Genomic DNA, 24,842 nt, shown 5'->3' on the forward strand with positions numbered 1-24,842 from the left:
CAGGGGCAGGGTTGAAGTGCTTCCATTTCCGATGACTGCATTTCAGCCTTGAGTATGTCAGCTAAGGTTTTCTGCTGGTCAAAGTCACAAAAATTCCGGTCGATATCTTTTATGAGGAATGACAAACGTAAAAAGATAAACTCGACTATGTCAGATAAACTATATGGGCTTTTACTAGATCCCAAGCAAAGATTTAACAATGTGTAATCAATTTCAAAGTCTTCTGCTAATTCAAGGAAACAAAAGACTTTCACTGAAAAGATTTCAACCAGGCTGGAGACTATTATGTTCAGGCTAGGAAACCTAGAGAGCTGTCCTTTTTGGATAGGAACTGTTACAGAGAACTTTTTTTTTTTTTTTTAAGTTTCTTGTGACTGATCAGATAAATGGGAACCACGTCAAAGTTTTTCTTCAGAAGAGATCGATTTTGAATAATCTATCTGTGGCAGAATGCTTTTGGAGTTCTCCCACCTCAACTTTTCAAAAGCCTCCACAGCGAGTTGTCTTTAACGTAAAAACAATACATTTCACGAGTAACCATCCTCCATCTCTCCTCTAAACAGTAGGTTCATTTTTCACTTTTACCTATGTGTGTTCTCACCTATCTCTAGATTATCTCTAAAAACAGGGATGGGGGATTTCATCTGGCAGAAATTTGAAGAGACTACTTACTTTTTTGAGCTTTAAAAAATTACAAACTCCCTACCCCCATTAGCATAAGCGTGTGAGGTTCCTATCCCATCATGTTTTTTAATCTGTAGGGCTGTACTAGGAATGTTTTCCTCTTTTTCTTCTTCTCCTTCCTCTCCCTCTCTTTTTCTCTCCATCTCCCTTCTTCTTCCAATTCTGAATATGGAATTCCAATATCTGTCATATTAAATTATAACTATCATTTTATTCTATTTCACAACCTCATTTTAAATAATCTCCACTGGGAAGTCGCACACAAACACCAACGAGATCACGAAAGGGCCTGCAGTATGTGCTGCATGGATTCTAATCACAGCTCTGTCACCACCTGCCAGGTGACCCTGGCACAGCCACAGCTGATGGTGTCTAAAATGTCACAAAATTATCTCATTCACTAGCATGCACAGCAGAATAAAAAAATAAAATCTCTATTTGGTACTTCAAAGCAACAAATTCTACTTCAATATTTTCATTCACTATAACCTTAAAAATGTCAGTATTTATAAACAATTACCTTTATATGCTTTGGCATGCAAAAGAGAAGTTGGTACTGCATTATTACAGTCAAATAAATTGTATCTAGGTACCTCCAAGTGTCAGAGTAAATGCCAAGTCCTTGGATGTCAGTGCTCCAGATAATAGTGAAATAAAAGTGACTTCTATACAGATGTCCTTAGTAATGAAGAAAAAGGAATATATAATACATAACCAAAATAGTGTTTAAATTCAATGTTGTTCACATTTTTCCAAGCTTCAGTAGGTTTTAAAGAAATATTCTAGAGGCTGTATGTCCCGTAGAAAGCATCAAATCAAAAGGATTGACCATTAAGTTTAGCAGCATGATTCATTTTATCAACTTCCCACAGCCTTCTAATACTCCTTTTCAAAAATTGTGCAAACTGTGTGAGACTGTGCGTGTATTAAATTACACCATTATGTCCTTAGAGGAAGTATTTTCTATAATTCAGGCAACGAAGGATCTTTGCTCAACTATGACAAGTTCACAGCTAGCTGATCTAGAATTTCTGGATGGTGCTCCACACAAGCCACTCAAACCCTTAGCGATGAAAACAATTATTCTAAGGAGTTTTACTGGTCCAAAATATCCTTGGTCCAAAATAATATGAAATCTTAGAGAAGAATGACCTTCTCTAAAGTAGCTGTTTATGTTCCTTCCTCCAGTAAGATAATTCCAGTTATAGAAGCTCACAAAAATAATTCACAGTTAAAATAAAAATGTTTTTCTCATTTGTGGCTAAAATTTTTTAAATTTAATTCTAGTTCCATGAATTAAATTGATCTATCGGTCAATAATACATGTTCTCTTTCTGGGTAAAGTAGATCTACACGGGAGCTATCCAACTATTGTCAGTAGTATAGGCACATGCAATGGTTCAGAAGACAATTAGCTTAAGACTTCTTGCAAAAATATCTTTTGCTGTTTTCTTTATGCTCATACATATTGCTACACTCTCTTGCAAAGATTTTGCTTTCATCTGAGAAATTTATTTAACTATAGTATATCTCTTTCCCAGATAAAATTTATTTAACTATAGTATATCTCTTTCCCAGATAAAATAAACTGTAAATCCTAAGGATGTCCTTAGGTAGTTTCTTCTACTGTTGAGGTCTAGAAAATTCCACATCTGCAAAAACAGTGATAAATCCAAAGAATTTTAGAAAAATTGTGTATTGTACTAATGCAGACAAATCAATTGCCTAAACAATGATTCATAAGGCCAGAAATAAAATAAAACAAATTGCTCTTTCAAACAGATACTGAAGTCAGGAAACAATTCATGCTTAGACCTGAAATATTAGTCACAGCACTGTGACCTCTCACCTTCAGTGATAAAATACACAGGTCAGAATTGACAATACATACTCATGGCTGATCATGGCTGCTAGTTATTGATCAAAGGAGAAAAAAAGTACTTTGCAGGAAAAACATTGCTCTGAATTACAAACATCCATTCTCTTGAGACTCAGCAACTCTCTGGGCTTCTCCCTTTGGAACTGGAAGCAAGAAGTGAGTTCAGCCAGTATTTAATATCAAGTGAATGTGGTGTTTAATCAATAGTCTTGTGCTTTGTTCCTCGATGTGGAAAGCAGTGTCTATTCATTCAGCAAAGGTTAATGCCAAGGGTCAAGTGATTTCACACTCTCGGTAGGATCCACAACATTGCAGTAGTTCAGATGCCTTAGACAATGATGACTCAGTTGGACTGATTTATTGCCACTCGAAGGCCCTGCTTAATACTAAAGTGCTCTCTTATGATAATACCTCAGAAAATAGCACTGATAAAAGAGGAGGCAATAATTACCTACATTTTGAGGTAATGTCTTCATTTCTAACGTCCTATAAAGATGTAAGGTCCATTTTAAATGATCTGCTTCTGGTATTAGCAAGCCATTTAAAAGGGATCTTATCAGCATCTTCTCTTTTATGAAATACACCACAGAAGAAATTCAGTAACCCTATGATACAAATGTAAATTATAAGTAATACATGATTTAACATATGTTTTAGGTAACCCTTTTAAAATATTTACTTATTGTCATATTTTTCATATTAGATAAGAAGAAAGAAAAAATATTTGCTGAGGGGAGGAAAAATATAACTGAATATAGTTAATACCATTAAACAAGGGAGACACAGTTTGCAATTTGATTTCATTCTTTTTGACCAATTCTACCACATGACAGGCAGGCTAAAAAGACCTGCCTGTATATTCTTTCTAAATGTAGTTCACTTAAAACAGCATTAGTTGAGGTCACTGTTTTAAACCAGAACACATTTGACTATGTCAGGGGTCCAATCTTTAACATGTTAGCATCCATGATTATTATTCAGCAATGTCTCATTCCAGATGTGTTTTATATAATGAAAGAAGTTCAAATGTCACCAGGAAAACAGTGTGAGAAGAATTAATTGGAAAGCTTATCATAGGAAAGTGATTTAGAACCCAGCTTTCACTAGTATATCTCTGGATGATGAATATACCAATCAATTAGTAAAATAAAATAAATTCTGTAAAATTATCTAAAGACATCCTATCATTACAAGTGGAAGAACATTTGAAATAGTTTATTATATCCCATTCCAGATGATTAGTATGTAAAGCACTCTAATATAAATGTTCTTCCTTCTACTCCTTTTTTTTTCCCCACAGGAAATCTGGGATTTAAAACTCTAATCCAAACTACTTAAAACAATGATTAATTCAGAAATCCTACTTCAAACTATTTTAAACTATTTAAAAATATATGTGAAGTGTTATAGATGAGTTAAAAATACATGTCTTATTCATTTAATTCAAGAACACATTTTTAATTCTCAATGACAGTTTGCCTTAAAAACACACAAAATGGGTAACAATCAGTACTTCTGATGTGAACAACAATTTCATTGTGTAGTGATTACTTGCATGAGGTCCAGAGGGCTAAATTTACCTTTTAATTGAACTTATCCTCAAAGGATGATGACTTGTCTCTAATTCTTTCCCAATGAGAATGATTTTATAGGCTATATTAAAGCTTTTGAAAATAAGGATACCAATGAAAGAAACTAAATGCATTGGGGTTTTTTTGTCAAAAATAGCATTAGTGACCTAACTACGCTATAGAAAAGATTGTGAGTCAATAAGATTGAATATTTCAAGGATATTTCAAAAGTGTTTTTCCACAATAACTTTCCCATACCCTAGGCTTCAGGCTAAAGATATTTACTGGGAAATATATTTCAGTTAATTCAGATGGGAATAAAACAAGTAGCCTACACAGAATTTGCATGTCTAATTTTGTACTTCAAATACTACTATATAAGTAAGTAATATCATCATTTTTGAATGGCCAATAAAAATATTTACATTCTTTGAGTTCTGCACTTGTATCTAACCTAAATATAATGGCCAGAATAAAATATGTTATGTTACTATTTTGCCTATAGTCATAATAAGTATGAAATATAAATAAATGTTTATGTTTCTGTCAGAGAAAATACATTTTCAAGAGTGTACTTTTTACTTTAACAGTAATTATTTCTTCAGATCCTGCCAAAGTATTTTTTAAAAAATACTGAGTGGAAACTAAAAACTTGTATTCTTCTTTTATATGTACATATGTGTAAAAAAAAAAAAGATAGAGGTGAATCTCTGTTAAAGCAGCTCTTCTCTTAGAAATTTAAACACTATTTAGACCTTTAAAAAATTATCTCCTTTCAGCCATGCACATTCATCAGTAATATAAAAACCCTTTAATGCTGATTTTGGTGCCTTATGTGGGAATTATCTTGAGGACCATACTTCTCAATAAAAACATTGCTTAGGTCAGGACAGCAAACTTAACGGGCTGATGTTTTCATGATTATTGTGCAACATATCTGTAGCTAACTCACTTCAAAATATCAATTTCAAAATACCTAAGTAGGAAAAAGGGAAAAATCATCATTTCCTTCATGTTTGCAAAATCATTACTTAAAATTTTCATGATAGCTTTATTCAAAGGTTTGTAATATTACTGTAATAAAGCTGTCAGATATTCTAATGAAATAAATTTTCTTTAACAATGTTCTCTGATAGGTCACAAAATAACAAAACATATTTCCTTTTACCCCATACAAAGAAAACACACTGTTCATCTTACAAAATTAAGAAAATTCAATACAGCATGGTGATTCTGGTAAACAAGACTGTATTACATACTTGGTTATGAAGAGAATAGGCCTTATATGTTCTCACCACAAAGAAGTGGTAATTATGTAAGGTTGTAAAGGTATTAACTAACACTACTGTTATAATCATTTAGCAATATATGTGTATCAAATCATGTTGCACACCTTAAACTTACATAATATGTCTATTATATCTCAGTAAAGCTGGAAAAATATTTTTAAATTCAAAAAAGGAAATTCAAATAACCAAGAAATAAAATGAAAATATCTTTAGTCTCATCTCCTATTTAGTCATGCATCCAGTCTTCTGTACATGCACATACTTAGATATAGATATGCACATACTATATTATGCATATGTTAAAAAACTAATATAAAATGTATTTACAATAGGATGAGAGTCATCCATACTATTTTAAACTTAATTTTTACTAGCAATATACTGTGAATACCTTTGCATATCCTTATGTATACTATTGTATCATATTAATGATTATATCAAATTTCACTTACCACAATAATCGAATTAGTCATTTTTCCTGTTAGCATTAAAATTATTTTCCTCTTATTACTATTATAGATGAGGATTACTGAATTTATTTTTAATAAAATTCATTTAGTAAAAATATCTTAAATAAAATTATTTTAAGAAAAAGGAAAAAAGAAAGCATTTCTTAGAAAAAGCAGAGACTCAAAGCATATAAAAATTCATAAAACTGAACAGGTTAGAATAATAACCACCCAAAATATGGAAATTTCACTGTTAGCTTTATGGAACAATAGAGAATGGAAACATTTTTTACCATTTTAACCACATGCCTTCCCTGATACTGTAATACAGTTCATAGTAGGCTTCATATGTTCTAATACTTTTTTTAAGTTCATAACTGTTAAGTTTCCACTCAGTTTTTACTCAAAAAATTATTTTTAATGGACAATACTCTCTATATAAACCCTCAACCACATAATGGGAATTTATGAGAGCTTTGTTAGTTTTAAGAGGTTGAATATAGTGTAACAAACATATAACCTTATAGAATGTTCTAGATTCTTATTTTGGTAGCCATTTTAAAGATATAGTTTGACTTTATTATTGAGATCATATTTTGTTCAGTTGTACAATATAGGGTAATAAAATGAATAAGCACCAAACCACAAATCTGATTTAGATGTATCAAAGTTAGCCTGGTTAAAAAATTCAACATAAAAAAATTCATTATTCTCAAATCCCAATATAAATTAAACCCCAATTAAAGGATTTTTGCTATAATTTACTTTCCAAACAATTGTCCACTATGACATTTAATGAACAAATTTAAGTATCTACATATTGCCCTTTGCTTATTCTTATTCATTAATTAAAATTTTTTATTATTTTATATGTGCAGATTAAAGCTGTCCTTTATTCCAAAGATATTTTAAAAAAATAAGAACTCAAATATTCTCACATGGACCCATCAGTTGTTAGCTAACATTTATTATTCATTTTCTACATTTTTACAGATGACAGGTTTAAAAATAATTCTGTTAAACTAATATTTAAAAATCAGTGACAAAACTAAGAGGCTAGTCATTTTTAGATATCACTCCTGAGAAATTTTATTTAGAATTGTTAATATCAATAAATACTATATAGCAAAAGTATGAAATGGTTAAAGTTGACAGAATTTACTGTGAAGTAAACTTTATTTTTATCTCAACAAAATGTTGTTTGTGAGTTGTATTTTTAGGTCAATAATTGTGTTTAGATCAGTAATTACTTAAATTATCCAAGTATACCAACAATTCTATTAAATAGACCAATGGAAAAAATGAGATTTATCATTCTGTTCTTTGACCCAGTGTTACAAATTACACATGTCATTCACACAATTAGATATAGAGTTATAAGCTTTTAAGGTACCCTTTTGTTGGTTAATTAAAAATAAAAAATTGTCACAGCAGAACTTAAATTTTGGTCCATAGGCTACTATTTTTATATATAAACTTAAAAATTGTGAAAAATTGGGATTCTTTACCAAATTTTGTTCTATAAAGTTAAAATGGTTTTGAATATATCTTTTAAAAATGTTTCTTTCTCTTAGTTTACTTTTCAGGTATTGCATTCAAGAAGAAAACATATTTATAATAATTTACAGAGTAGGAAAGGCAAGATTATATGGTAGAAGTGAACAATACCCAAATATTAGTACCCAAATTTCCTTTCTAACTTACCACCTGGTCAACAGGTGGATAAGAGGTTCTATTTACTGTAGAAACCCAGGAAATCAAGCTGATGATAATCTCAACACAGGTTCCATGGCCAGAGTGCCAGAAGGAAGACAATGTAACATATTACATACTTCTCACAAGCCATTTGCCAAATCTATACTTTATATACCTAACTTTAAGGAGGCAGACCTGGAAGTACTGGTGACTGGCTCTAATTCTAACACAAAAGCTTAACAAGTTTAGCAGGTAATGAAAATGCATTTTAATTGATAAATAAATTAACTAAAAAAAGCAGTGTGTACTATTAAAAGAGAAATGGTAAAAAAAATATCTTTCAATATATTTGTGTGTTATTGAGTTATTGGCATAAAATAACCCTGATTAAATGTTGGAGAACTAATGAATGAGTGAATCAATAAATGAGTTTGTTAATAAATAAATAATCACAAAACTTTCTTGCTGAGAAAAGGACAATGATGTCATGAAGGTAGTTCTGCTACTGTTTGAGAAATTGGCCAGGCAAGAAATTTAATGGAAGATCTAAAATTATATATTTACTAGCACAATAAATTAATTTTGGGGGCATTATGTGGATTGAGTGTGAGGAAATAAAATATTTTGCTTACTTTCCTTTTAAGATAATTACCCATTCAATTAAAAAAGTTTTCCCCATTTGAGTACCACCCAAATGCACTATACATTTTTTATTGTGCCAAAATAATAAAAAATTAAAAGTATAATGCCATAGTTAGACATGCCACAGCACTGGAGGACTTTTCAGTCAAGACAGGAGACAAACATAGAATCATCTGACTATAATGTAAGCCTGAATAAGATAAATGCAATAACACAAACCTGAACTGGTCCCAAACAAGTATTAAAACGCCACAGACATTTTAATTCATCATTCTTTAGTACAAAATATTCACGATTCAAATATTTCTGATAATTACAGAAGAAAAAATAATCCCAAGTAGTATCCTTAACAATAATACAGCCTTAATATTCCCTATGTAAACCTGTAGAAACTTTTCTCGATTTTTAAGAAAAAAATCAGAGATATTGCCATAGTTTTGTGATTATGTTTGGTGGTCTTTTTTAAGAGTCTTCAAGATACCTTTTCATATATGTGTGTGTACACACAAACACACATATACACGTAATTAACTTCTTTGATAGTTAATAATTCACAGAGGGACTAGCTTCACTCATTTAAATGTGATGGACATTGGCAAATACAGTAATTTTTCCATGGGGCAAATGGCCCTCATCAACAGTTCAAACAAATTACTCCCCTTCTTAAAGTCATTTCACATTCAGGTTTTTAGTTTTCCTGTCTGCATTAACAAAAAAAAAGGGCAGGGGGACACATTTAATGTCGTTATTTGTGCACATAAGATATGATGATATTTACTGTAAAGAATGCATCTGTTAATCACCTCCCCACTATGAATAACCAGTTCACAAAACTGTGAATAATCCTTAATCTTTTTTAGAAAAGAGATGAGGTTGGTGCTGTTTTAAATACCCAACACTTTGCGTGCTACTCGGGCCACAGACAAGACTTTGTTTGTGCCCTTCCAGCCATCTTGGCAGGATAGCTGAAATCTCGTTCTGTGGATTTCATAAGGCTCGTTCCTACTACAGTTCCATGATACAATGCTGAATACCACCGCGAAGAAAAAGTTATTCTCTGCCTTAGGCAACTGCAGGCACAAGGATTATATCAAAAAGAAAGGAAGCAGAGAATGCTGCAAACACAATGCAATATTTAATTCTGGGGGAGGGGACTGGCTGGACTTTAAGACATATATACGGAAACTCATGTCTGAGACCACGCTGAAACATCCCGTTTAAATCCATATGCATGTTTGAATCAGGCTCAAATTCGGTAATGAAGCTATTATTGATTCTGTGGAACATGACTTCAAATCTGAGCAAATACTGAGCAAACTACGAGGGGCTCTTAAACTCTGGACGTATGTACCTAGACATTTCAATTTAACAACCAGACATACATTAAACAGCATTAATAGCCAGGCACTTAATGGATCAATTCCCACTGTTTGTGTAATGTGGAAATAAAAAAGGCTTATTAAATGACAAGCTTTCCCTGGTTTGTGCTAATTAATTATACACCGCATCTGACTGCTAATTTAGTGGGAAAATGCAGCCCCAAACCATGGTTTCAGCTTGAACTTTGCCTCAGCATCACCCCGTTCAGCACAGAGTGCTGCTGCAGCCCGCCTCTGAACGACACCAGTATTAAATTAGAGCACAAGGCCATCAATTTAATAAGTGCTGTAGCAGGTAATTTGAATAAGGACATATTAGTATTCTACCAGTGCACAACTAAAAGCAGCTGACCTTTCAGACCAAAGAAGATCCTTGAACACATTCAGCTGAATCTGAGAACACAGTAATAATCTGACAGTAGCAAGAGTGCCAAGAGAGACGTTTACGATCATGGACCCATTACTATACATCAGGCTCTCTGTGGTATTACACGAAGAGTTTATATACCTCTGCCTCTCATTTTGCTCTCACTCCCTGCCACGAAAGAAAAGAATGGGACTAGAACTTATAAGAAAAAAAAAATCTTATTTTCAATGGCATGTTTGAAATTTTTATTTTTTGGATCTGTGGTACAAAAAACACAGAACTAATCGCTATACATGTAAATCAGAGCTGAGAAGACACATAAGAAATCATCAGTCTCCTAAAATATGAGGCAAACCTAACAGTAACAAAAATCAACCTTCATCTATTAGAGAAACAACTGCTGTGAACACACGAGGAACCACAGTACCCCTTGGCAGGGATAAGAGCGCGGACCCGGGAGTCACAGCAGAACTGGATTTGAATCCCTGCTCTGTCACATGCTCGCCATCAAACCTGCAGGAACTGAATTCAATGAATTTGGTTCAACAGATGTTTATCGAATCCATCACATCCAGTGTTGTAAGCCCTAAGGTTATAAAGATGAAAAGATTTGATCCCTGCTTTCAAGGAGATCAAAATCTAGCAATGGCGACGGAAACATGCACTATCAATCACAGTGCAGAGTGAGAAGCACCTTGAAGCACAGAGAACAGTGATGAATTTTGCCTGGTGGTTTCCAGGAAAGGTTCTCCGATACGGCAATAGCGGTACTACACATTGTGAGCATGTCCCTAGCACAGAGGATGGAATGCTCTCTGAGGGGAAGTACTCATCAAACAGAAAAACTATTGCACTGGAATAGGAAGAGACACAGGGTGAAGCTGAAGGTGTAATTACAATCAGATGATCCTGTGTGCTTGAAAATGGCTTCTGTGTATGTATAAATATGATGGGTTAGTGTTTTAAGAGCACGATTCGGAGGGAGACATTAGAATACTTTCTTTGTTAGCCTCACAAGAAAGCTATAGGCCAAAAACTTACCTGGAGTTCTACCCAAAGGAGGGGATACACAACTCAGCCAACAGTGTGGAGTCACCACACTCCAGTAATGGGATTGCCCTCCCAAGGCTCTCTTTCTCTGCTACTTAGATAGTATATTGAAGGGGAAGAGAATAGAAAAGATATTATTACAGATCTTAAACCCATTTTATTTTTTTTTAACTGTAAACTTTGACACTAGGTTCCTACTATTACTTACAAAATACTTCTTTCACATTCTATGACCAACATGGATACTTACACAGCTCGTACTGGTGCTGGCTTGTTGCTGGTTTACAGCTGCATCTGTTTTAATTAGTTGCTGCCCTTGCCTTGGAAGTTATTGAATATTTTGAGTATCACCTACATTAGCCACAGTCCCAACAGGAAACAAATGACACACTCAAATGAGGTAACTGAAGGGAAGAACTATTTAGAAAGTGCAGGAGGGAGTAAAAGAAACCACTGAGGTACGGCACAGTGCCTTGGGACTATTAATTGTGGGGCTGCGACCACCCTATAACCAAAGAGGTCATAGGGTCACGACAGGACCCATAGGAGAGAAACAGCCAATACTCTGGCAATGTGGCAGGGCCAAATCTGACGGGGAAAACCCCTGACTTCACTGAGCTGTCACCTTTTGATCTTCTGTAGTATCTCTCGTTGGCCATGACCAACCAGAAGCTGAAGTTTAAGAAAATCCACTGATGCAGAACTAAAGGTGCTTTGTCGTACACGCCACAAAGCAGACAAGAGAGTGGTGGAGAGTGACTCTGGAAGGGTGAAGGAAAGACATCTGACACCTATCTCGCTCCTGCTCCTATTAACTGAGGTATACACCGGCATATTGAAACTTACAAATGAGAACGTCCTCTTAAGCCCGAGTCAGTCCTCTAGGTTTCTAGGGTCCCAGAGAGTTTATGCTCCAGCAATCCCATTTCTGATCTTGTCTTTGTCTGGAAATAGTCTATTGTCAACAGCTTTCTGAAAATCTGAGTTGTCTATTAAAACATGCTATTCCTCTAGACTACTTTCTGTGTAAATGATAGCTAAAGCTAAAAGTGGTTTTGTACCAAGGGCTGCTGATATTCATGTGTGTTCTTTTGTTAACTTTTGAAAATTGCCTTCTTTGTGATGCAAAGCTGAACCAAAAGAAATATCAGTAACGAGAGTCTTTGAAACCCACAAAATCACGTAGCAGCCTTCCATCACAGCCAATAAAAGTTAAATGAGAAGCCATGCAGGCTTGGACTAGGATAGTGACATGGAGAGGTGATGGAGAGGAGATGACATATTCACCAGATGAACTTCATGACAATTGAATTTGGAGGATGAGCTAAGAGTCATAAATAAGTGGCTTGAGTGACTGATTCATTGCATAAAAATTCAATTAGTCAAGATGAAGAATAAAGGGAAATGTGTAGGCTCTATAAACTTCATAAAGAAAGCTTATTTTTTCCTTATTAACTAAAATGCAATCATAATAATAAATATTAATAATAATTAAATTAAATAATTAATAATTAAATTTTCAATGATGTTTCAGTAGTACATTTCAGCAGAATTGCAGTAGGGAAATAATAAGTGTAATTTGGGAGTCTCTCAAGAAAACTTTAAATTTTTTGAGTGATGTAAGACTGGAATATATTTTCCCCAGAATAAGTGACCTAAAGCCTCTTTACAACAATCTGAATATGAGACTATCATAGTATAAACACCGAGAAATCTTAAATAACTGCCATCGCCATCCCTAGCTGTAAGCTACAAGGTGAGGGAGAAAAAAACCCTCACTTGAGTATTAGCTTTTAGTAATACACAAGACAATGAAGGACAAAACATAAAAACAGCTGAAGTGGCATAGATAAATATATTTAACATCACACTTCCATATTTTTAAACCCATCTTAGTAACACTCATGTCATCAAGGTACTTAATTATAGACGGAAAAAAACTCAAGGCAGAAAATAAAATTATTAAATCTGAAACTAATGATACATTGTAAGTTGGCTAACTGAATTTAAATTAAAAAAAGAAAACTATTAAAATAGCAGGTTATACCAGGTGATGGGTATTAGGCACGTGTTGGGATGAGCACTGCGTGTTATACCCAACTAATGAATCGTTGAACACTACAACAAAACCTTATGATGTACCATAGGTTGGCTAACTGAACATAATGAAAAACTGAAAAAACTAATAATAAATTTTTAAAAGTAGCAGGTGATAGGGCTTAGGATGGAGAGCTCTGCAAAAGCCTCCAGATACAACAACACATAACCATTTGAAACAGGGAGTGAGAACTTGAGTCAGTGCTACAGCCAGCAGTGAGAAGTAGCCCCTAGGGCAGAAGCATTCCAATCATCCCTGCTCTTTTACTTCAGTGCCAGCATTGGTCTCTATTAGGAGCAACCTTCAGCATGGACATTAAAAGAAAATGTAGAAACTTGAGAAGAACACCAGTTACATTCTAACAATAGCAAGACAGATTACCTATAAAATCACAGATGTTTTTATGTCCATTAGTGTCCTAAGAATGCAGTGAGTCCAATGAGCTATAATACAGAACATGCTGACCCTCTTTGGCTGCTTGTGTCTTTGGCAGAGACATGGGAGTAGGACAAAACCACCTTAGATACAGGTGAGAAGAAAACAGCTGAATTTTTAACTAAACTTTAAACACCAGTTAGGGATAGTATGAGACTTTAGAATCCCTAGGAGAACTAAACAAAAAGAATCTGCATCTTTTCCACAGATCTTCATCAAATGTCCATGAGCCCCATCTGGGAATAAATCCAAAGGAAACAGAAAGACAAACTTGAAAAGATACTGGCACACCCATGTTCACTGCATTATTATTTACAACAGCCAGGACATGAAAAAAATCTAAATGTCCACCAATCGGTCAATGGATAAAGAAAATGAGGTGTGTATATATACAATGTAATAATACCTATAAAAAAGAAAGAAATCCTACTATTTGCAACAACATGGATGGACCTGGAAGGCATTATGCTAAGTGACATAAGTCAGAGAAAGACAAACACTGGGGCATCTGGGTGGCTCAGATGGTTAAGTGCCTGTCTTCAGCTCAGGGTTTGATCTCCAGGTCCTAGGATCAAACCCCATGTCTGTCTGCCAGGAGGGAGGAGTCGGCTTCTCACCCTACTTGAGCTCGCTCTCTCTTTCTCTCTCTCTCAAATGAATAAATAAAGTATTAAAAAAAGAAAGAAACACAAACACTATATGACCTCACTTACAAATGGAATCTTTAAAAAAAATCATAGAAAAAGAGATCACATTTGTGCAAGAAGTCAGGACAGCGGGGATTGGAGAAGGGTGATCAGAAGGTAAGCTTCCAATTATAAGATAAGTAATTACTAGGGATGTAATATACAAATGGTAACTATAGCTAACAACTGCTGTATGACACACTGGAAAGTTGCTAGGAGAGTAAATACTAAGAGTTCTCATCACAAGGAAAAACTTTGTTCTTCCTTTTCTTCTTCTTTTTTTCTTTTTCTTTTATCTTTATGAGATGATGAATATCTGGTGGGGTATTTTACAATACATGTAAATCAAACCATCATATTTTATGCCTTGAACTTATACAGTGATGTATATTAATTATTTCTTTTTTATAGTTTAATCTTTAATGAAGGCTGTGTTTAAAAACTGGCTTGCAAAATTCCTGAAAAATTCAGCAATTAGCTTGCAAAAGCCCATACAGCCATATATCATACCAGTTATTTACTCCAACTATCAATTATTTCTTAATAATAATTTGTTGATGAGTATTAGGAGAAAAAAAACAGAAGAGATGAGAGAGAGACACCACACTCTGAGGCACAGGTGTACAGGGCCTGCAGAAGTCTGGGAGCATGGCAGAGAAGGAGAACTGAGAGAACTGCTCTAGGGCACTCTGGGTTCCATAATCACCAATACTGGGAATTAAAGATAAGATATTACATTCTTTCTGCCCATAGACACCACCAAATAAGCATCATTAAAATCTCCCTTCCCTCCACCATCATGTCTAAGTCAGAGTCTCCCAAAGAACCTGAACAACTGCAGAAGCTCTTCATCAGAGGTCTGAGCTTTGAAAGAACTGATGAGAGTCTGAGGAGCCATTTTGAGCAATGGGGAGCACTTACAGACGTGTGTGTTAATGAGAGATCCAAACACCTGGTGCTCCAGAGGCTTTGGTTTTGTCACGTGTGCCACTGTGGAGGAGGTGGATGAAGCCATGAATGCGAGGCCACACAAGGTGGATGGAAGAGTTGTGGAACCAAAGAAGGCTGTCTCAAGAGAAGACTCTCAAAGACCTGCTGCCCACTTAAGTGACAACTTTCCCTTTTTGTGAGAAAGATTTTTGTTGGTGGCATTAAAGAAGCCACTGAAGAATATCATCTAAGAGATTCTTTTGAACAGTATGGGAAAATCGAAGCAATTGAGATCATGACTGACTGAGGCAGTGGCAAAAAGAGGGGTTTTGCTTTTGTAATATTTGATGGCCATGACTCTGTAGACAAGATTGTTATTCAAAATACCATACTGTGAATGGCCACAACTGTGACGTAAGAAAATCCCTATGTAAGCAAGAGATAGCTAGTGCTTCATCCAGCCAAAGAGGTCAAAGTAGTTCTGGAAACTTTGGTGGCGGCAGTGGAGGTGGTTTTGGTGGGAATGACAACTTTGGTCATGGAGGGAATTTCAGTGGCTGAGGTGGCTTTGGTGGCAGTGGGGATGGCTATAAAGGATTTGGTAATGATGGTGGTTATGAGGAGGCGGCCCTGGTTACTCTGGAAGAAACAGGGACTATGGAAGTGTTGGACAAGGTTGTGGAAACCAGGACAGTGGCTATGGTGGGAGTGGCAGCTAGGACAGCTGTAACAGCGGAGGAGGTCGAGGCAGCTATGGTGGTGGTACTGGAGGCAACTTAGGAGGTGGCAGAAGCTATAATGGTTTTGGCAATTACAACAATCAATCCTTAAATTTTGGACCCATGAAAGGAGGAAATTTTGGAGGCAGAAACTCTGGCCCCTATGGTCATGGAGGCCAATACTTTGCCAAACCACAAAACCAAGGTGGCTATGGTGGTTCCAGAAGCAGCAGTAGCTACAGCAGTGGCAGAAGGTTTTAATTACTGCCAGGAAACAAAGCTTAGCAGGAGAAGAGAGCCAGAGAAATGACAGGGAAGCTACAGGTTACAACAGATTTGTGAACTCAGCCAAGCGCAATGGTGGCAGGGCCTACCTGCTAAAAGAAGACATGTTTTAGACAATACTCATGTGTATGGGCAAAAAACTCGAGGACTGTATTTGTGACTAATTGTATAACAGGTTATTTTAGTTTCTGTTCTGTGGAAAGTGTAAAGCATTCAAACAAAGTGTTTTAATGTAGATTTTTTTTTTGCACCCATGATGTTGATTGCTAAATGTAATAATCTTTTCATGACACTGAATAAATGTGTCCTTTTTTTCTTTTTTTTTCAAATGTGCTGTGTTAAGTTAGTCTACTCTGAAGCCATCTTGGTATACTACCCCAACAGTATGAAATTAGAATTCCTTCAGGGTGATGTCAGGTTCCTTTTGAAATTTGTCTGCAACCTGCTTGGGCACAGAAGCCATTGTCTCCACAAACCTTGGTATAGTTGAACTGACAGTTAATGTGTTGTGACCTGGAGTTCACCATTAAAAGGTCACCCAAACAAAGTCCTGGACTTTATTTTGTTATTAATATGATTGTTGGTATATCCTATGCAATATATCTAAATTGAATTATGGTATCAGATAAAATTATAGATGGGATTAAAGCTTGTGTTTCATCCATTATCATGTGTAATCAATAAATGATTTAACATTCTCTTAAGAGGCACCTGGGTGGCTCAGTGGGTTAAAGCCTCTGCCCTTGGCTCAGGTCATGACCTCAGGGTCCTGGGATCAAGTCCTGCATTGGGCTCTCTGCTCAGTAGGGAGCCTGCTTCCCTTCCTCTCTCTCTGCCTACTTGTGATCTCTGTCAAATAAATAAATTTTTAAAAATCGAAAAAAAAATTCTCTTAAAAAAGAAAATGATGAGATGGGGCACCTGGGTGGCTCAGTGGGTTGAGCCTCTGCCTGCAGCTCAGGTCATGATGTCGGGATCCTGGGATTGAGTCCCGCGTCAGGCTCTCTGCTCAGCAGGGAGTCTGCTTCCCCCTCTCTCTCTCTGCCTGCTTGTGATCTCTCTCTCTCTCTCTGTCAAATAAATAGATAAAATCTTTAAAAAAAAAGATGAGATATTATAGATCCTAGTGACATTAAAGAATAATAACAAGATACCATAAAAAATCTTATACAAATCTCATGACTTATATGAAATGAACAAATTCTTTGAAAAAGTTTACATAAACTGACAAAACAAATAAAAAATTGTAATAATATATAACCATTGAAGAATATGAGTTCATATTCAAAATTACACTGTAGGACGTCAGTGATAGAGTAACAGAGACCAATCCCTACCCCTCTCTACCTACAAAAGAGTAGATAATCCTCCAAGATTGCACAGGGCTGGGAAATGTTTGTGTTCCCATAGCCAGAGTAGAAAAGACATCATAATTCTAGTAAGATAAATTAAAATACTCAGAAAGGTATCTCTCAGAAATGAAATTAACTTAGCCCTGGACTAAAAGATGCCCTGGACCTCACTAACAAAGCATAAAAGAAACCTCAAATTAATCAAACAAAGCCCCCCAAATTTAACTGGATGACATTTTTAAAATCTAATACTAAAAGAATATAACAAATTCTATGCCCTACAACAAAAATTTCACAAGAAGTGAGGGAGGGATTGTCTGGCACCAAGTCAAAATTATTAATTATATACAGCAGCTGGAAAAATATGACTCATAACCAAGAGAAAAATCAATATAAACAGATCCAGAAATGACAAACATAATAAAATTAACAAAGATCTTAAAATAGCTATTATAAATATTCTCAACAGCTCAAGAATATAGGGAAATAAACAAATGAGACTACATCAAACCAAGAAGCTTTTGCACAGTGAAAGTCACCATCAATGAAACAAAAAGACAACTTATTAATGGAAGAAGATACTTGCAAATGATAAAACTGATGAGGGTAATATCCAAAATACATACAGAATTCATGCAACTCAATATCAAAAAAAGAAAACAACCCACACAATCTAGTTTCAAAATATGCAGAGCACCTGAATAGACATTTCTCCAAAGAAACATATAGATGGCCAACAGACATATAAAAAGATGCTCAACATGACTAATCAACAGGGAAATGAAAATCAAAACCACAATTAGACATCATCTCAAACCTCCCAGAATGGGTAGCATCCAAAAAATGAGAAATAACAAGATGAGAAATAACAATATTTAAAGAAAAAGGAACACTTGTGGTGGGAATGTAAATTTGTTCAACCACTAGGGAACAGTATAGACATTCCTTAAAAAATTAAAAATAGAACTACTATGTGATCCAGCAATTTCACTTCTGAGTATTTATCCAAAGAAAATAAAACCATTAGTTCAAAAAAATATAAGCACCTCTATGCTCATTGCAACATTATTTATAACAGCCAAAATACAGAAGCAACTTAAATGTCTACTAAGAGATAAATGGATAAAAGATAAATGGATAAAAAGATATATAAAATGGAATATCACTCAGCCATTAAAAAAGAATGAAATCTTGCCATTTGCAACAATATAGATGGACCTAAAGTATATTATGCTAGGTCACACAGAAAAAGACCAATACCATATGATTTCACTGTATTTGGAACCTAAAAACAAAACAAAGGAACAAATGGAACAAAGCAGAAATAGATGCATAGATACAGAGAACAATCTGGTAGTTGCCAGAGGGAGGGCAGAGGGAAAATGGGTGAAATAAGATAGAAGATTAAAAGTATTAACTTCCTGTTATAAATAGGAAATACAATGTACAGTATTGAGAATATATTGGTTAATAATATGTAACAACTTGGCGTGGTGACAGAAGCTAGATTTATGGTAGTGACCACTTCATAATGCATACAAATGTTCCATCACTATGCTGTACACCTGAAACTACTATAATATTTTATGTTAATCACACTTCAAATTTAAAAAAAGAAAAAAAGAATATAGGGCACCTGGGTGTCTCAGTCATTAAATGTCTGCCTTCAGCTAAGGTTATGACCCTGGGGTCCTGGGATAGAGCCCCAAATCCAGCTCCTTGCACAAGAGGAAACCTGCTTCTCCCTCTCCCACTCCTCCTGCTTGTGTTCCCTCTCTTCCCGTGTCTCTGTCAAATAAATAAATAAAATGTTTTTTAAAATGAAAAATAAAAAAATATAGAGAAAAACATGAGCATAATGAGGGAAGACAAAACAGATACTACCAAATTAAAGCAAACAAAAATAGATGAAACTCCTAATGAAAAGTACAATGTCCTAGAGGAGATTAAAAATACACTTGATGAAATTAACAGATGATACAGAAAAGAAAAGATCTGTGAACTTGAAGACACAGCATGAGAAACTATTAAATATGAAGCAAAGAAAGGAAAAGATAATGAAGAAACACAGAGATCAGTAACTTGTGGGACAATAGCAAGTGGTCGAATAACTTGCAATCACATTCTCATAAAGAAAAGATAGAAAGAGAGAGCATAGATTTAAAGAAAGAGTGACCATTTGCCAAATTTGATAAAAATTGCAAAAGCATGTCAAAGAGCATCATTGTATCCCAAAATAATAAACAGAAAGAAAAATATAACAAGGCACATCATAATTTAATTGCTAATTACCTGTGTTAAAGAGAGGATCTTAAAAGCACTTAGGGGCCGGGGAAGAACATGATCTAAAGAGTAACAAAAACATGAATATTAAGCGTATTTCTCATTGGAAACTCTCCAGGCTAGAAGTAAAGAGAGTAACATGTTTAAAATACTGAAAGAAAGCTAGAATTCTATACCCAGTGAGAGTGTCTTCCAAAATGAAGGTAAACTAATGAAAACTTGCAAAAAAACAAAAGTTGAGAGACTCAGCTGCCATTAGATCTGGACTACTAGAATTCTTGAAGGAAGTTCTTCAAAAAGAAGAAAAGTACCTTGATTTTCTACTCTGATGCTGTATTGAGTCAATGCACAGAAATCAGTTGCATTTCTATATACCACCAACAAGATAGAAGAAAGAGAAATTAAGGAGATGATCTCATTTACAATGGCACTCAAAACCATAAGATACCCAGATAAATCTAACCAAAGAGGCAAAGGATCTGTATGCAGAAAATATAGTACTCATGAAGGAATTGAGGAAGACACAAAGAAATGGAAAAACATACCATGCTCATGGGTTGTAAGAACAAATATTGTGAAAATGTCTATGCTACCTAGAGCAATCTACACATTTAACACAATCCCTACCAAAATACCATCAAGTTTTTTCAAAGAAGTGGAACAAATAATCTTAAAATTTATATGGAAACAGGAAAGACCCTGAAGAGGCAGAGGAATGTTGAAAAAGAAAACCAGTGTTGACGGCATCATAATTCCAGACATCAAGCTCCATTACAAAGCTGTCATCATCAAGACAGTATGGTACTGGCACAAAAACAGACACATAGATCAATGGAACAGAAAAGAGAGCCCAGAAATGGACCCTCAACTCTGTGGTCAACTAATCTTCAACAAAGCAGGAAAGAATATCTAATTGGAAAAAAGAGTCTCCAACAAATGGTGTTCGGGAAATTGGACAGCCACATGCAGAAAAACGAAACTGGACCATTTCCTTATACTACACACAAAAATTGACTCCAAATGGATGAAAGACCTCAATGTGAGACAGGAATTCATCCAAATCCTTGAGGAGAACACAGGCAGCAACCTCTTTGACCTCAGCTGCAGCAACTTCTTCCTAGAAATATTGCCAAAGGCAAGGGAAGCAAGGGCAAAAATGAATTGTTGGGACTTCATCAAGATCAAAAGCTTTTGCTGAGCAAGGGAAACAGTCAACAAAACTAAAAGACAACTGACAGAATGGGAAAGATATTTGCAAATGACATATGAGATAAAGGGCTAGTATCCAAAATCTATAAAGAACTTACCAAACTCAGCACCCAAAGATCATATAATCCAATCAAGAAATAGGTAGAAGACATGAAGACATATCTTCTTTCTGCAAAGAAGACATCCAGATGGCCAACAGACACATGAAAAAGTGCTCAACATCACTCATCATCAGGGAAAAACAAATCAAAACCACAGTGAGATACCACCTCACACCAGTCAGAAGGGCTAAAATTAACCAGTCAGGAATTGACAAGTGTTGGCAAGGATGCAGAGAAAGGGGAACATGCCTACATTGTTGATGGGAATCAAGCTGGTGCAGCCACCCTGGAAAACGGTATGGAGGTTCCCCAAAAAGTTGAAAATAGAACTGCCCTACAACCCAGAAATTTCATGACTGGGTATTTACCCTAAAGATACAAATGTAGTGATCTGAAGGGGCATACACACCCAAATGTTTATAGCAGCAACGTCCACAGTAACCAAACTATGGAAAGAGCCTAGATGTCCATCAACAGAAAAATAAATAAAGAAGATGTAGTTTATATATACAATGGAATACTACGCAGCCATCAAAAATGAAATCTTGCCATTTGCAATGATGTGGATGGACCTAGAGGGTATTATGTTAAAGAAAATAAGTCAATCAGAGAAAGACAATTATCATAAGATCTCTCTAACTTGAGGAATTTGAGAGGGACGGCAGAGGGTTCATGCTGGGGAAGGAGGGAAAAATGAAACAAAATGGGGCCGCGGAGGGAGACAAACCATAAGAGACTCTTAAACTCAGGAAACAAACTGCGGGTTGCTGGGGGAGAGGGGGAAGGATAGGGTGGCTGCATGTGGACACTGGGGAAGGTATGTGCTATAGCGAGCACTGTGAATTGTGTAAGAGTGATGATTCACAGATCTATACCCCTGGGGCAAATAATACATTATATGTTAATAAAAAAAGAAGGAAGGAAGGAAAGTGATACTAGATGAAAATATGGAAACACATGGGGTGCCTGGGTGGCTCAGTGTGTTAAGCCTCTGCCTTGGCTCAGGTCATGATCCCAGGGTCCTGGGATCGAGCCCCACATCAGTCTCTCTGCTCAGTGGGGAGCCTGTTTCCCCCCCCCCTCTCTGCCTGCCTCTCTGCCTACTTGTGATCTCTGCCAAATAAATAAATAAAATCTTTTAAAAATATATATGGAAATACAAAGGAATAAAGAGCACCAGATCTGTGACTATATGTACAAATTCAAAAGCTATTTTTCTTGCTTTTTTAAATCTCTTTAAAAACTAATTTACCTTTTGGAGGAAAAAGTAGTGCATTATATAGAGTTCATAAAATGCCAAAATAAAATATATGACAAAAATTGTACAAAGGAGAACAAATGAAAACATCCTATTATAAAGTTCTTTCACTATACATAAAGAGGTATAATATTATTTGAAGGTATTCCATGATACATTAAAGATTAATATTTTAAACCCTAGAGCAACCACTAAGATAAAACAGGGACATATGGCTTATAATCCAATAACATGGATGAAATGAGTGTTAATTTTTGAGTTAACTCAAAAGAATGTAGAAAAAGGAAAACATGGAACAAAGAATAAATAAAAAATTAACCCTTACACCTTCCACAAAAAAATAACTTGTAGTAATTAAGAGGCCTAAATGCAAAACAAAAAACTATAAAACTACTGAGGAAAAATGGAGAAAAGTAGATGACTTTTTAAATATATGGCAATGACATTAAATGTAACCCTGGAAGAAATAATCATCTGGACTTCATTAAATTTTAAAACTTCTGCTCTCCAAAAGACACTGTCAAGAGGACAAGAAGACAAGTTACAAACTGGGAGAAAATATTTGCAAAAGACCTATCTGATAAAGGACTATTACTCAAAATATATACAAACTATTAAAACTCAACAGCAAACAAAAAATAGTTTCAAGACCTGAACAGACACCTCACCAAGGAAGATACACAGATAACAACATACGAAAAGATGCTCCACATTATATGTCATGAGAGAAATACAAATTAAACCAACAGTGAGATATCACTGCACATCCATTAGAATGGCCAAAATCCAGAACACTGACAACACCAAATGCTACCAATACTGTGGAGCAACAAGAATTCTCATTCACTGATGGTGAAAATGCAAAATTGCACAGTCCCTCTGGAAGACAGTTTGGCAGCTTCTTAGAAAACTAAACATACTCTTACCATATGATCTAATCATCATGCATATTGGTATTTAGCCAAAAGAGCTGAAAACATGTCCACATAAAAACCTGCACACTGATGTTTATAGTAGCTTTATTCATAATTGCCAAAACTTGGAAGCAACCAAGATGTCCTTTAGTAGGTGAACAGATAAGTAAACTGTGGTACATCCAGACAAAGGAATCTTATTCAGCACTAAAAAGAAATGAGCCAACAAGTCATGAAATGACATGGGGGAACCTTAAATACATTTTACTAAGTGAAAAGGCTACATACGATATGATTACAACTATTTGACATTCTGAAAAACAAGCATAACCAAAGAAAGAAATGATGAGAGAATCAGTGGTTACCAGAGACTGGAAGAGAGGAAAAGAGGAGTATGCAGAGAAAAGAGGGCTTTTAGGGCAGTAAAATTATTCTATAGTATGCTATGGTAGTGGGTACTTGTCATTGTACATTTGTCCAAACCCATAGACCGTACAGCTCCGGTAGTGACCCCTGTGTAAACAGTGGACTTTGGGTAATAATGGTGCCTCAGGATAAGTTCATCAATTGTAATAAACACAGCACTCTGGTGTGGGATATTGATAGTAGGGGAGGCTGGGGATGCCAAGGGTTTGTAGTCTCTGTAGTTCCTGCTCCATTTTGTTGCAAATAGAAAACTACTCTTAAGGAGTGCCTAGGTGGCTCAGTTGTTAAGCGTCTGCCTTTGGCTCAGGTCATGATCCCAGGGTGCTGGAATGGAGTCCCACACTGGGCTCCCTGTTGGTGGGGGGGCCTGAAGCCTGCTTTCCCTCTCCCACTCCCCCACTCATGTTCTTGCACCTGTTGTCTCTCTCTCTCTTGCTCTGTGAAGTAGATAAATAAAATCTTAAAAAAAAAAATTGCTCTTAAAAAAGAAAGTCTACATTGAAATTAAACAATATATTTCAATGTGATCATATAGAAAATGCTATTAAATACAAATGGCCTAAAAGCCTAAATTAAAAGGCAGAGTTGTCAAATTATATATACTTTTGAAATATTTATTTATTTATTTGAGTGAAAAAGAGAGCACGTGGGGAGGGGCAGTGGGAGAGAATCTTCAGATTCCCAATGAGTGCAGAGCCCAATGGGGGGGCTCAGTCTCATGACCCATGGGATCATGACCTGAGCAGAAACCAAGAGTTAGACTCTTAACCAAATAAACCACCCAGGCACCACTCAAATTGTATGTTTTAAAAAGATGAACTAACTATATATGCCATACGAGAAATCCACTTTAAATTTAGTGACACAGATAAGAGAACATGATGGAAACCAATCATAAAAAAGGTAGAACAGCTATGTTATTTTCACACAAAGTAGTTTTCAAAACAAGATACGCTACCAGATATTAAAAAAGTATTTTTCATTATGGCAAAATGGTTAATTCACCATGAGACCATGATAATCCTAAATACACATGTACCTAAAAATGGAACTTCAAAGTATATGAAGCAAAACCTGATAGAACTAAAAATGGAAATAGAGAATTCTCAATTTCAGTTGTAAACTTATATAATCCTCTCTC

General features: G+C 35.4%; 1 pseudogene; it reads left to right on the forward strand.

Moving 5' to 3' along the window:
• Positions 1 to 15,023: 15,023 nt before the first annotated feature.
• LOC122900996 lies at positions 15,024 to 16,211 on the forward strand (annotated as a pseudogene).
• Positions 16,212 to 24,842: the final 8,631 nt, after the last annotated feature.

Source organism: Neovison vison, chromosome 1, assembly GCF_020171115.1.
Source record: "Neovison vison isolate M4711 chromosome 1, ASM_NN_V1, whole genome shotgun sequence".
Taxonomy (NCBI): domain Eukaryota; kingdom Metazoa; phylum Chordata; class Mammalia; order Carnivora; family Mustelidae; genus Neogale; species Neogale vison.